General features: G+C 39.9%; 1 long non-coding RNA gene across 1 annotated transcript; it reads left to right on the top strand.

Annotated features, from left to right (window-relative positions):
* The first annotated feature begins 948 nt into the window (after positions 1-948).
* On the top strand, positions 949-7,161 carry LOC122827717. Its single transcript, XR_006370107.1, has 3 exons — positions 949-1,132; positions 4,283-4,373; positions 6,779-7,161. It is a non-coding gene; the product is annotated as an uncharacterized LOC122827717 (long non-coding RNA).
* The last annotated feature ends 5,429 nt before the right edge of the window (positions 7,162-12,590 follow it).

Genomic DNA, 12,590 nt, shown 5'->3' with positions numbered 1-12,590 from the left:
TTGATATGCTTTGAAAGATTCAGTTTGAACATCATTTTAATTCAATTTTTATAGGTGATATTCAAAACCATGTAGAACACTGGACAAATAGAAAAATGCTTATTTATTTATTTATTTATTTTTTTATTTTTTTATTTATTTATATACATTATTGCTACTTAGCAAATACAAACCCAAGTCTCACCAACACCTTTCTACCTAATGAAAGAGTTCAAACCACATCCCTGCTAGTGCATGAAGAATAGTGAGTCATCGCTATATTTTAGCCTTATTATTATTATTATTATTATTATTATTATTATTATTATTATTAGTAGTAGTAGTAGTAGTAGTAGTTATAGTTATAATAAATCCATAATTTATTTATTTTAAATAATAATAAACAAGTGATATGGCAGTTTCTCAAAATCTGCCATATCCTATAATAATATAATGATATATATTATTATTTTAATAAGAAGAAATATTGTTATTGAAAAAAAATGTGATAATAATACTAAAATGTCAAAGAAAGACAAACAAAAACTGCACATATTTACCAGACTATAGTCAGTCGTTCTTCTCGTACTCGTGGCCTTTTCTCTCTCCTCCTTCCTCTCACTCCAGCCATGGAAGCAAACAGCTGCCAGCCTTCATTCTTCTTCTGTCAGAGGTTTGCTCCAGTTAAAAGTGTTTTTTCTCCAGCACTACTCCCAAGTGCTGTTAAAGAGGCATTGCTAGGCTTCTGTATCTAATCCTGACCTACACAGGTTTTGAAGTGATGGGATTCTGAATGTAAATCTAAAATGACAAACATTATGTATTATACTATATAGAGTTCCACTTTTGTAATAAATATACATGTAATAAGATGTTTCTGTCTGTTAACACTGCAAGCATGTTGTGATCCATTAGAGTGAAACAATATCACAGTCTAAAGAGTAAGAACCAGTCAATTCCTTCTGCTTAGTGTCATGAAGTGGTGGTTTGTTGGTGAGAATTTAAACGCGGAGAGGCCCAGGATGAAGTGGAGAACGTTTTTAATGAAGTCCAAACAAAACTCAACGCCAGGAACCCCAGGTGAGGAGGGGACAGAACTCAGGAAGACGACAATGACAAATGACAAGGATCCAAACCGGACACAGAGACACAGGTGAGTAGAAATACACAGCAGAAATAATCAAGGAACACGAGACAGGTGGGCTTAATCAGGAATTACATTAACTAATAATCACAGAGAAAAACAGATCCTTACACTTAGGACATTTTCTAATAAATGTAACAAACTTATTACAGTTAAATTTCATTTTCCAATCATGTTTCAGAAATATAGAATATTGATGTTTGCTCAAATTTAATTTGATATGCAGTACAGATCTGTTTGTAATGATGAACATTTCTAAAATGTTTCATTTCTTTATTCCATAAATTTCCCTGCATTTTACCTGTAATACAAAGTGGAAGTAAAAGAGTTAAGACAGGCAAGAAGATATTTCATTTATTTTACATTTACCATTTCTGATCAATGTATTTTACTCTTGTTAAAATTACTTTGCTTGTATTTCCATATGTAACCTTATGATTAATATTCAATCTATTTTGTCAATTCTTAGGTATGGATCAAAATATAATGTTTATAATGAATATAATGTTTACATCTGTTTATTTTAAACAGATGCAAACCCAATATGAGGATAAGCCACTCACAATGTTGCAGAATGTTGTGGTGAAATGGATTCAGATGAAATGTTCAGTTAAGTCTTGGTAGAGCTGAATCTTGTTTGCCTGATTGTTTTTTTACCCCCCACGAGAATAAAAATCTAAAATATATTCAGATTGTCTCAAACACAAATTAGGTGAATAAATATGAGTACTACTGTTGTGCAAAGAATTATTACTACATGAGGCTTGTTGGTTGCCAAGACCACTGCAGAGAATAAAATGGTTGAGTGATGCGGGGTCCACTACCCCTTCACCCCCTCATGCCTGGTCCTCCTGCCGTGCTTATAGGCACCTCCTGTCCTGCCCGGATCACCCACTCCTCATCCACATTAATTGGCTGTCAAAAATGTGCTGAATTAACGGATTAATGAGCGTGGATTTGAATCCTAAGTTTGGTAAAGGGGGGATGTTTCCCTGCCATGGCGCAGGCTTTCCCTGCCTCCCCTCTCGTGTTCGCAGGCCTGTTACAGATATGCATCCAGGACATTTGAGTGGATTGCATTTCATTAGTTTGATTTGAGCGGACAGCGCTAAGCTGCTGAGGGCTCTGCGCTGACAGCTAATTACAGGAATCAGCCTTGTCCACTGATAGAGAACAATGGGCTTGGATGAGCCCGCCTCGCCAGGGGGACCGGCCCTGCCTACATCCCCAGCGTTTGGCTCTCACATAGTCCCCACTTTGGAAAGCCGCTACTTGTGTTAAAGCCGATGGAAAGCCTAATTGAGTGCTACCTTCTTCCTCAACTATACTCCACTTTAATTTGAAATACAAAGAGATATACAGGACAAGAGCAGAAAAAACACCCATCCAAGCCACCCCAGATGCAGCCCTGCCTCCTCCATGTTGCCTGCGACCTCCAGCACACTCACCCAGACCGGCTGGTCGGCTGTATGCATGCGCTGATCCGTCCGCTTCTGTAACTCCGTCTATCTTTAAATCATCAACATTAAAACGCGCCGTTCACTCAAGTGAACTCTACGGCCCTTAAAAGAGAATTAAATGGATTAGCACAAACGTCAGTAAATTTAGCGAAGCATTAAGCTTGCAACATTCCAAATGGCAGTTTGCAGTCAGACAACTGGATTAGTTGCGCTCGCGCTCCCCACCCTTCATAATCGTTTGTCAGCAATCATGTTGTTTTCTCTTCTGTCCAGACAAGGAACTTTTTTTATTTTGATCTCTAATGATCAACTTTGTTTGTTGCAAAACCTAAAACTCTCCCCGATCTTCAGAGTCCTTATAAGCTTTAGCATTAATGGTGAAGGCAATTTTAAATTGAGTCTCGTCTCGTTTGTGCTCCTCTGTCTTGTTTGTGAGGCACTGATATGGCCAGTGGCGAGTGGCCAGGTGCGCTGACACAGACTATTATTTTTGGAGTGAGCACCACCATCTCTCTGCTTTTTGTGCCATTTTCAGGTCAGGCCTTTAGGTCATTTTCCCTCACAGATTCTACCAGTCTATTTTCTGGTAGGCTGATGGAAGGTAATGACTGAGCAGCTGATGGTGGTGCAGGCGGTGCATGCATGTGACCATGTCATTTTAGCTCAGTGACAGGGCCTGCTGTGGCCGGCGTCTGCCAGGAGGAGTGCCAAGGATGAGGCAGAACCCTACGCCTGGTCTGAGGGGTCAACGTGAGGTGGGCCCCGCACTGACTGACAGGGCACTGGGGTTTGTTAAGGAGATTTGTCCCCACTGTGGATCTGCTGTCGGCCCGGTTGTGGCACTCGTGTCAATTTGCACCCCACGCATGTCGCTACGCTGGCTGACAGGTGAGCAGTGGTATGGCGTCCTGTCCGCCTAATTGTACCCCGCAGTCCTGCCTGTGTGTGGGCGCAGAGAGGAAGGCTGAGGCCCAGGCCTGTTAGTGCCCTGCTTGCCCTTGGCGGCCAGGCCCAGAGCAGCCTCTTCAGCATGTGAGTAATCCAAGGTGAGGGCCTGTCGCTCTGTCAGCTGGTTGTCTACTGGCTGCAGACGATGATGGACACGCTACTCTGCACGATGTCCCACAAACCTGCCGCTGCACATGTGGGTGGATCCGTGTGCAGGCGCTCACAGTGAAAATCCACGCACACAAGAAATCAAGTTACATTCACAGAGAATGCAAATGAAAGACCGAGAGATACTAAAGTACATGTATGTCTTGTATGCTGGTTTTCCTGTGGAATTAAAATCTTTCTTTGTGAAGAAGGGGTGAGGGGGAAGGTCGGGGAAAATGTTGCAAGTATTTTAATCTTCATCATTGAAGATTATAACAAAGTTTAAACACAAACTCACAAGAATTTGTGTTTAAATGGCATAAACAGTTTTCAGTAAACCCATTTTTTGTCTGTGGTGCATGATAGATAAATGAAAAAGACAAAAAGTATATGTAATTTGTGTTAAATAAAACAGTCTTGAAACAACACAGACTTGCTCTGGAGGAGAGATTATGGCATAATCCATAAATCCATGCAACCACCTGTGCTTCTTTAGATTGATAACTTTTCACCAATTGGCACTGAATTGAGGAAAAGCACATTTCGATTGTATTGTAATTTATTCATAATTGTAATGCCTTCTGTCTTTGATGACTTCATACAGAAAGCAATGCATTTGTGTTGGCAACAGTTTGACACCGGAGGACATCCCATAAGGTTGTATTCTTGGACCATGCCTTTTTTTAATGTTGCCTGTGAGTACATCAGTATTGTTTTTCACACTCATGTTATAGATAAAATAAGTAGATATCAATATGTTGCTATATGTTTTAAAATACATTTAGAGAGCTGAGAAACTGTTTTTGACACTTTGTGCTGAAGGATGCATCCTCATTTTGTTCTTGCTTTGCATTTTGTCTTACTACACTGACAAATACATTAACCTGTAAGACAGTTTACTAAAATGCTAAAATAATCTTATTTTATATATAATAATATGAATGAGTTAGCTCTACCTTATTTTCTGGAGTTTTTCAAGCGAAAGAGAGGAAATGGTTCCGGCACATCGCTAGAGGCTTGAGGTGACTGAGATGTAACACAAATACAAACAGTGTTTGGTTCGGCTGTGGCAGCAGTAAATGTTGGAACAGTGTATATGCAGCTCTAAGTGCTTTATCTTAATGATGCGTTTTTAAGGATCATTACATTCATTGACGTTTGGCTTTTTGTATTTCTGTATTGCTCTGCTCTTTGCTCTGACCAGTTCTTGTTTAACTTCATCTTTATGTAAATTCATTTTTTAAATTTTCTTTTTTATAATATTCCTTCAGCCTGCTTTGGAATATGGAGGAAAAAAAGATAATGGTTCAATTTGGTGCATTTTCTAGTTTAAAAATGTTATTAATGTTGCATTGCCCCATTATACATAATAATAATAATAATAATAATTATTATTATCATTATTTAGTAATAGAGTAGTGGTTGTAGTATTCAGAAAATAATCAATCAGCTTTATGATGTGGGTAGAGGGGCTGGAGGGCTGTGTGTGTTAGGAGTGTGTTGAGTTGGGGAAGTGTGTCATTTCCTGGCTCATGAAGGCCTCAGTGCCAGCTGTGTGGGGCTGGTGCTGCTTCCTGGGGGCAGATGCCTGCAGTTCTGCCTCCATGATCCCAGCTCCGTTCCTGCACCAGCCCCTGCAGTCTGCTTCACGCCTCCGGGGGTGTGGAGAAGGGGAGGTGTGGGAGGAACGGCACACAAACACACACGCACACACGCACACCATTCAGATGGGCGTGCATTCACACAGTCACACAGAGCACTTGCAAGTACAAGTGCAATTACACACAGACACACACACCTCTCAGGCTCCTGAGCATTAATTAGCCAGCCTACAAGTCTGCTGCTCCATGGTCTACCTCCATCACACGCTGGAAAAGCAGGCAGAGGACGGAGAGGCACAGCTCATCGGCTAATTCTGAGGAACTGGGAGCTGTGGCTGGAGACGATAACAGAGGAGTTTCCAGTCACTTTTCTGCTTCTGAAAATTGGCTCCTCCTCACCCTCAGCCAGCTCGTTCACTCCTTTCATCACCCATTCTCTCGCTTTTTCTCCTGCTGCATTTAAAGTGTGCTGTTAGCAACACCACACTGGCATCTAGAGGCCTTGTGCGGTACTGCATTTGCTCGGCATCTGAACGAGACTAAAAATGAGAACTGGTCAAGCAGCAGCGTGTTTGTGGAAGTTGTTTGGGTCAGGGTGTCTGTAGAACTCGTTGGTACTGAAGGAGAGACAACACTGAGAGCTGAAACAGTGCAGATCAAAGTCAGGTCCAGTTACCTGGATGGATGAGATTCACTTAAACCACAAGAAGTTTCATTAAACAGCAACATTCCAGACACTTGAAGCAGATATTTCTGCCTTACAGTGGCTATCCATCTTCAAAATAAAATATATTTTACAAAATAGTCACAGAATATTTTTTAGATGATGACAAAAACATCACAACAGTGAATTCACATACTTTTCTATAGAGAACATACATTTTTTGTCTATTTTTTCTCAAGTTCCTTTTACAGTTTACATCTTTAGATTTGTCACCAAGCAAAGAGTTTGTTTCAAATGACCTCCAAAAATTATTTCAAAGTTTAAGTCCTTTATTTTAGGATAGGACAGAGTAGATGTTGAAGCATAAAAGTAAACCTCCAGCGGTACTTAATTACATATTTCCTTTCTAAATTATGTTGTATTTTGTTTTAATCCTCAAAGAAGAAGAACCATTTTTTTTCATAAGCACTGTGATAAGAGATGTCTGTTATTTTTAAATATACAGCTGTCAAAGGTGCATCAAGATTCTATGGGAAATTATTAAATTTTATGATCAATATGGAAAGTTTGTGATGAAATGACAGAATATTGAAAAATAATGTTCATGAATTTTCACTTGTTTTTATTGCTTTAAGGTAACAATAAAATGCCTTTAATATTATCTAAAATTAGCATTTTTATCACAATATTGTTCAATAACGTTTGTAGCCGTATGAATAAAGAAAGATTTAAGAAAGGAGGATGACAATACAGATGTACTGGATTCACGGTAACATATTTGCATGAGGTTTATTTTTCAAAGATCCCCTCATCAAGGTTTTCACATTTCATGCAGCCAGAGTCGGTCTGCTGACAGCTTCTGAGGTGAGCGATCCCCCTCTTGCTGTGGAAGGGGTCGGATGCAGAGGTCTGTGGAAGCTGTTGGAGTGTGTGTTCTGCCCTGCGCAGGGCACAAACGTTCTTGCTGCACTGATTTCCGATAAGTCTTCACCTCCTCCGCTGTTCATGGCCTGCGGCTCCATCCTCCTTCTCCTCTGCAGTCGATCAATTGACTGACACTGCTGACCAGCTCCCACAGCACACCGCCCAGGGAGTGGAGTTATTGGAGTCGTGTGTGTGTGCGGGTGTGTGTGTGTGTGTGCTGCCTCGGATACTTTCTGGTGGGGCTGTGCTTGCTGTAATGTTTGAATAATATTAAAAACAGAAAAGTAACTCAAACTGCTGACCAGAGCTATAGTTGTGGTATTTTATTTTATTTATTTATATTTTTTTTTAATTTTGGCTACTTTAAAAATGTTGCTAACATTCAGTTAATATTTCAAGGAATACAGATTCCTTGAAATATATATATTTTATGATTAAATGGACAGTACTTTTTAACAAAATCTAAAGTGGCCTATTTCACTATTACCATAATCCCTTCTATCCATTGCAAGTATTTAGCAGTAAAGAATGGATTGTATTTGTTGAAAAGACATTAAAGCATCAAGTTGTTCTCAGTAGAATGACAACAAGCCTCCTTTAAACAACTTGCAGGAAACCCTGCAACAGATGGTCTGCAGACCTCCAGAGACCGTAATCTTCACATCATGGAGTTTGTCTGGGATTACAAGATGGGGAACAACTCAATCATTATCAAACACCAAGAGCATTTATACAAACATTTATGTTTACCACATGCTGCACTGTAGATGTGGTTATTTTAAAACCATACAATATCCACTTTCTCTTCTTTGCCTGAAAACATTTGTACTCTGCTGCGTGTGAGTTTGCATGCATCTCTGGAACAATTCAGAGATCAGTTTTCATCTTTCCAAAATCCCTGCTGCGAATTCAAAGCCTCTGTGGGGCAAACGCCTTATTTTTTTCTGCTGTAAGAGCTCACCTTTGAGACAGCGACCTGTGGATACCAGGTGTGTGATAGAGAGTATTGTCCTCGGGGAGAACAGGGTGCCTGCTGTCATGGCCAACAGCACAGGTGTGTCTGTGTGTATGTGTGTGCAGTCATCACCCCAGGGAGCTGGTCAGCTGTTGTTTCATACAGGAGATTACACAGCTTAATCAGGCTGCCTGATCAGGTGCAGCTGATGCTGTTCAGGCTCACAACACACACTCCCAACCCCACTAGAAGCACACCCAGACGCACGCACACACACACCTCCCTTTACACCCAATTAACTCCGTTAGTAAGTTCTCCACGCCAGGGGACCTCAGACACACCCACTGTGTACAGGTAAGCAGAGTCTCAGATATGTGCAGGCCCATACATGTAGATCAACACGCAAACACACACACACACACATTGTAATTCACAAACAAGTCCCATGTAGATGAAACTCTGTAGTAATCATGTTGAGTCAGACATGATCTAGTCAATGAGGACAAATCTGATGTATAGTTGTGAAGCACACACATCGTGGACAGTGATGTTAAATTTTAGTTACTTCTTTGAAGTGGTCTTTCACTGGAATGATTATAAAATACCATCTTATCTTGAAGTTTAAAAGCAAAAAATGTGTGAATACTTTTGAACTGATAAAAAAGTTTTCACAGATTTATTTATTTTTTTTCGGTCAGGCCTATATCCAACACCCACATGGCGTAAAATGCTGGGCTCTGATCACACACTTTTTTTTAGCCAACAGTGAGTTGCTGGTATAATTATGGTCGCTTGACCATCCACTTGTCATGTTTGTTAAAGCAGGAGCAGGCCAAATGGCCCAGTCAAAGTCTAGATCTAAACCCAATTGAGAATCTGCAGCAACATCTGAAAACTGTTCACAGACACTCTTCATCTAATCTGACTGAGCTTGAACTGTTTTACAAAGAGGAATGGACAAACATTTCAATCACTAGATGAGCAAAGCTGGTAGAGACAAACTTTTAAGACTATCTGCTGGCCTTAAATGTCATTAATTTCACAAAAAGTTCACAAACCAAAAGTTATGTCTTGTTATAAAAAAATAACAAAAAAGATTCTACAATGACATCACGCAAAGGAATTGCCAGCACATAAAAAAGTAAAAAATACAATGTATATACTGTATGTATAGAAAAAATAGAAATGCACTTCTAACTTGGAATGACAATGTTTGAGCGTCAGATAATGTTATTATTGACTGAGCCTGTTTAAATTATACTTACATATTTCCACACTCCAGTGCAAAGTAGATGTTGTCAAGTATTTTCTCTCTACTGCCGCTGTTGATCCCTGGGAACCAGAAGTTATTTTTAATAGTGTTGATAATGACAGGCAGGATGGTTTACAAATTCTTGTGGATCATTATCAACTGTTGCTGCATTGCTTTGGTGTGAAGTTCTCTAGAAGGTATCTTCATCTACTCACTTTCTGAAAAAACAAACAAACAAAAAAAAAAAAAACAACCTGAGAATAATCCTATTTTAAATAAAAGCCTGTGTGTTATGAAGGCTTTTAATTAATATGAGTATTTTTTCCATTTCAAGCACATTATTTGTATATTGAAAATAATCTGTTTAATTTTTAAAACAAGCTACTTCCAACTTGGACAGAAGGTTGCAAAGTGAGAAGATAAAATTGTGCACATTTTATTATTTCAGCAGCTGAGGTTTGACTTGCAGCTGACTGACGTTGCAGCCGGCTCTTTGGAGCAGAGCTTTCACTGTGCGTTTGTGTACAGCCACCCAGACAGTCTTGAAAAATTGCAGCCCATCTAACAGTTTCTCTGTGTTCCATAAACTAAGACTTAAGTCTCCTCTGCTCCACCAAAGACAGGCCTCTGAGATTGTGCGCTTCACCAATTTTTGGAGGCTCCTGCGGCGCGTCTTCGGCAGTGTCCTGAGGGCTGACAAGAAGACAGACACAGCTTCTGCATGGCTGTCGTTGCCTCTGTCTTTATTTTCCTTGTGCTTTTGCTCTCGCTCTTTTTCTGCTTCCTTCTCACACTTTCTCCCTCTCTCTGATGCCACTGTGTGTCTGGAGATTAATTAAACGGCTGCCCAGCCAGCCACTGGCACACCAGCCATCATCAGGCTCTCCCCAGCATCAGCTACCTGCCACGCGGGGCTGCACAGAGTGTTTGTGCTTGTGCACCTCCACACACCATTAAAACGGATCTGTTCTATCAGTGTTTTTGTGTGTGCCATTTTTTCGGGGAGGGTGTGTGTGTGTGTGTGTGTGTGTGTGTGAACACTACATAACTGCACATTTTTCACAATGTGTTCATCGCTGCATGTTTCTGTGTAATTGCTTCCATCTCCACACTGTTGTGTTTTAGTTTGCGTGAACACATGCATGTGTGCGTGCGTGTGTGGGTGTGTGTGTGTGTGTGTGTGCGTCTGTGTGTGTGTGTGTAAAAACTGACAGGAATCTCAGCGTTTATTGTTTGCCATTATTGCTGTCATTATGGCTAGCACTGGCATCTGCTCCAGCAAGTCATATTATTACATATCTCTTCTTTCCACAGTTCTCCAGCTGTCAATTTACTGTGGAGTCCCTTCACAAGAAGTTTTCCCTTGCTGTCACGTCACTGAAGGCTTCCTTCTTCTCATTCCCTTCAGATTTTCCCCTCGCCTTTGTTCTTTTCAGCTCTCGCTATGCTTTAAGTAAGCGTGCCGACGTAGTGTTTGTATGTGAGTCGGGGTTACAGGGGTAGGGTCAGTGATACTGGCAGCTCAGCCCGTCTCTGCTCAGTTTTTTGGGCCCTAATTGAGACATGCTGTCAGAGTGACACATTTGCATGAGTGTGTTTTTCTGGATGTGCTCTTTTTTTTTTACTCTCCTGCAGCTCACCAGTTGGTTAATCAGCCCTCCATCACTCACAAGCAGGAGCACGCACACACACGCACACACGGTCCTATAGTCTCATATATGCACACGTCTTCTAACAACTGCATGTGAAGCTGTTGAGTTCCAGATATTCTTTACATCAAGACAGGAACAAGAAGGAGAAAAAGTTTCAGAAAAAGGCATAGACAGGAACATTGAGTTTTTGAAACATGCTACAAATGACAAAAGTGTCAGAATGTGTTCAAACAAATGCCACATAAACATCCTTCACTTCAATGAAACGCATTAACCTTGTTCCAACCCAGCCAGAGGTACAGGTCCCTTTCCATGATTATATCATTTTGATTGCAAAAGTATAAAAAATCTTTTATTTTGGTGAACGTCTTGCCTTTTTTCTGCTCTTCATTACATCCCAGAGTGAAGTGTGTGTGATTAACATGACAAGTGAGTAACCTTATATGAGAAAGCAGCTTTGGATTTTATCTACAATGACCTGTTGTAGATAAGTGATTCCACAGAAAAAACGATAGATGACTGATCAAAGTTATGTGGACACACATCTCTGGAAGTCTGCTTCCGATTGGTCAGTGGCTCCAAATGATTCTCCTTTTTAAGTCACTGTATTACTGTGAGCAACTAACTGCAGACTAAAGGAGCTATGACACCTGATGGTTTGGCAGACTCAGTTTGATTGAGGACCAAAGTTTCAACATTTGGGACATTTTCAGCGGCTGGGGTTCACTTTCACATTGCACTGTCACACGATCCAAACTAATCAAAAAACTAATCAAAAAACCTGTTCAGGGCTGTGAGGGCGCTGCACCAAGAACTACTGACACAAAAACCTCAGAAGAAAACATGAATATAAACAGAATTGGAGTAGTGTCAGGTTTTAGCGGTTGTTGGATTTCTCTTTTATCTTTGATAAAAGACGGAGCCATTCCTCCCTCTAGTGTGTTTGTTTGGGGTCTATTGATCCATAATGCCCGGCTCTATTGTTCACTTCCTGCTTTTGTCTCAGGTTCACTTGCATCCACACTACATTCGAATTGTACCAGACTGCACTTTAATCAAACTGAACCCTAGGTTTTTAGGCGGACAGTCACACCTCCCTAAAAAAAACGATTTTTTTAAGACAAAAAGACTGAATTTTTATGAAACTTAAAAATTAAACTCTTTTGCCTTGCCTTGAACTTCTTAAATATATAAATCTATATGAATTTTACTCAGCACGTTACTGCTCTGACACTTGATAATTTGTTGACAATCAAGTTTATTTGTAAAGTACATTTCACCAACAAGGCAGTGCAAAGAGCTTGAAAAAATGAAAATGAAAAATCATAAAAACAACTTATGTCCTCAGTTATAGACATTGGAGTCTTTGATAACTGTTGTGTATATCAGATAAGGATTTTACTCAAGTAGAAATCTCAGAATAAATGATCACATAATGCTAATCTTAAACTAAAACTGGTCCCAAGTTCTACTCTGCTTTCAGACAACAGACTTCCACCAAATAAAAAAGAAATGTTTGCCATATTTAATTTTCTTCTTTTTTTTTCCTTTGCTACATCTATATGTTTAATCAAGCAATTTTAATATCAGACAGTAAAAACTTGAGGACAGTTACTACTGACAAAACAGTTTTAAAATTAGTATGTCATCTGTTTAGGAAAATGAGCTATCCAAAGCAAAGTATGATAAAATGACAAAATCCTTACAGACATCCCTGAGCAGTCCCTCCACTAATAAACTACTAGAGAGAGATTTTAATTACATATTTCTTCAAATTCGCTTTAATACAGACTGCTGCCATAATGATCTGTAGGGGTTTAGATTTTTTTCATCCAGGTTTTCAGTTTGATTATCTTTCCTATTC

The sequence above is a fragment of the Gambusia affinis genome, linkage group LG03 (assembly GCF_019740435.1).
Source record: "Gambusia affinis linkage group LG03, SWU_Gaff_1.0, whole genome shotgun sequence".
In the NCBI taxonomy this organism is placed as follows: Eukaryota; Metazoa; Chordata; class Actinopteri; order Cyprinodontiformes; family Poeciliidae; genus Gambusia; species Gambusia affinis.
The sequence above is the reverse complement of the archived record's forward strand: the minus strand, read 5'-3'. Positions and strand labels throughout refer to the sequence as shown.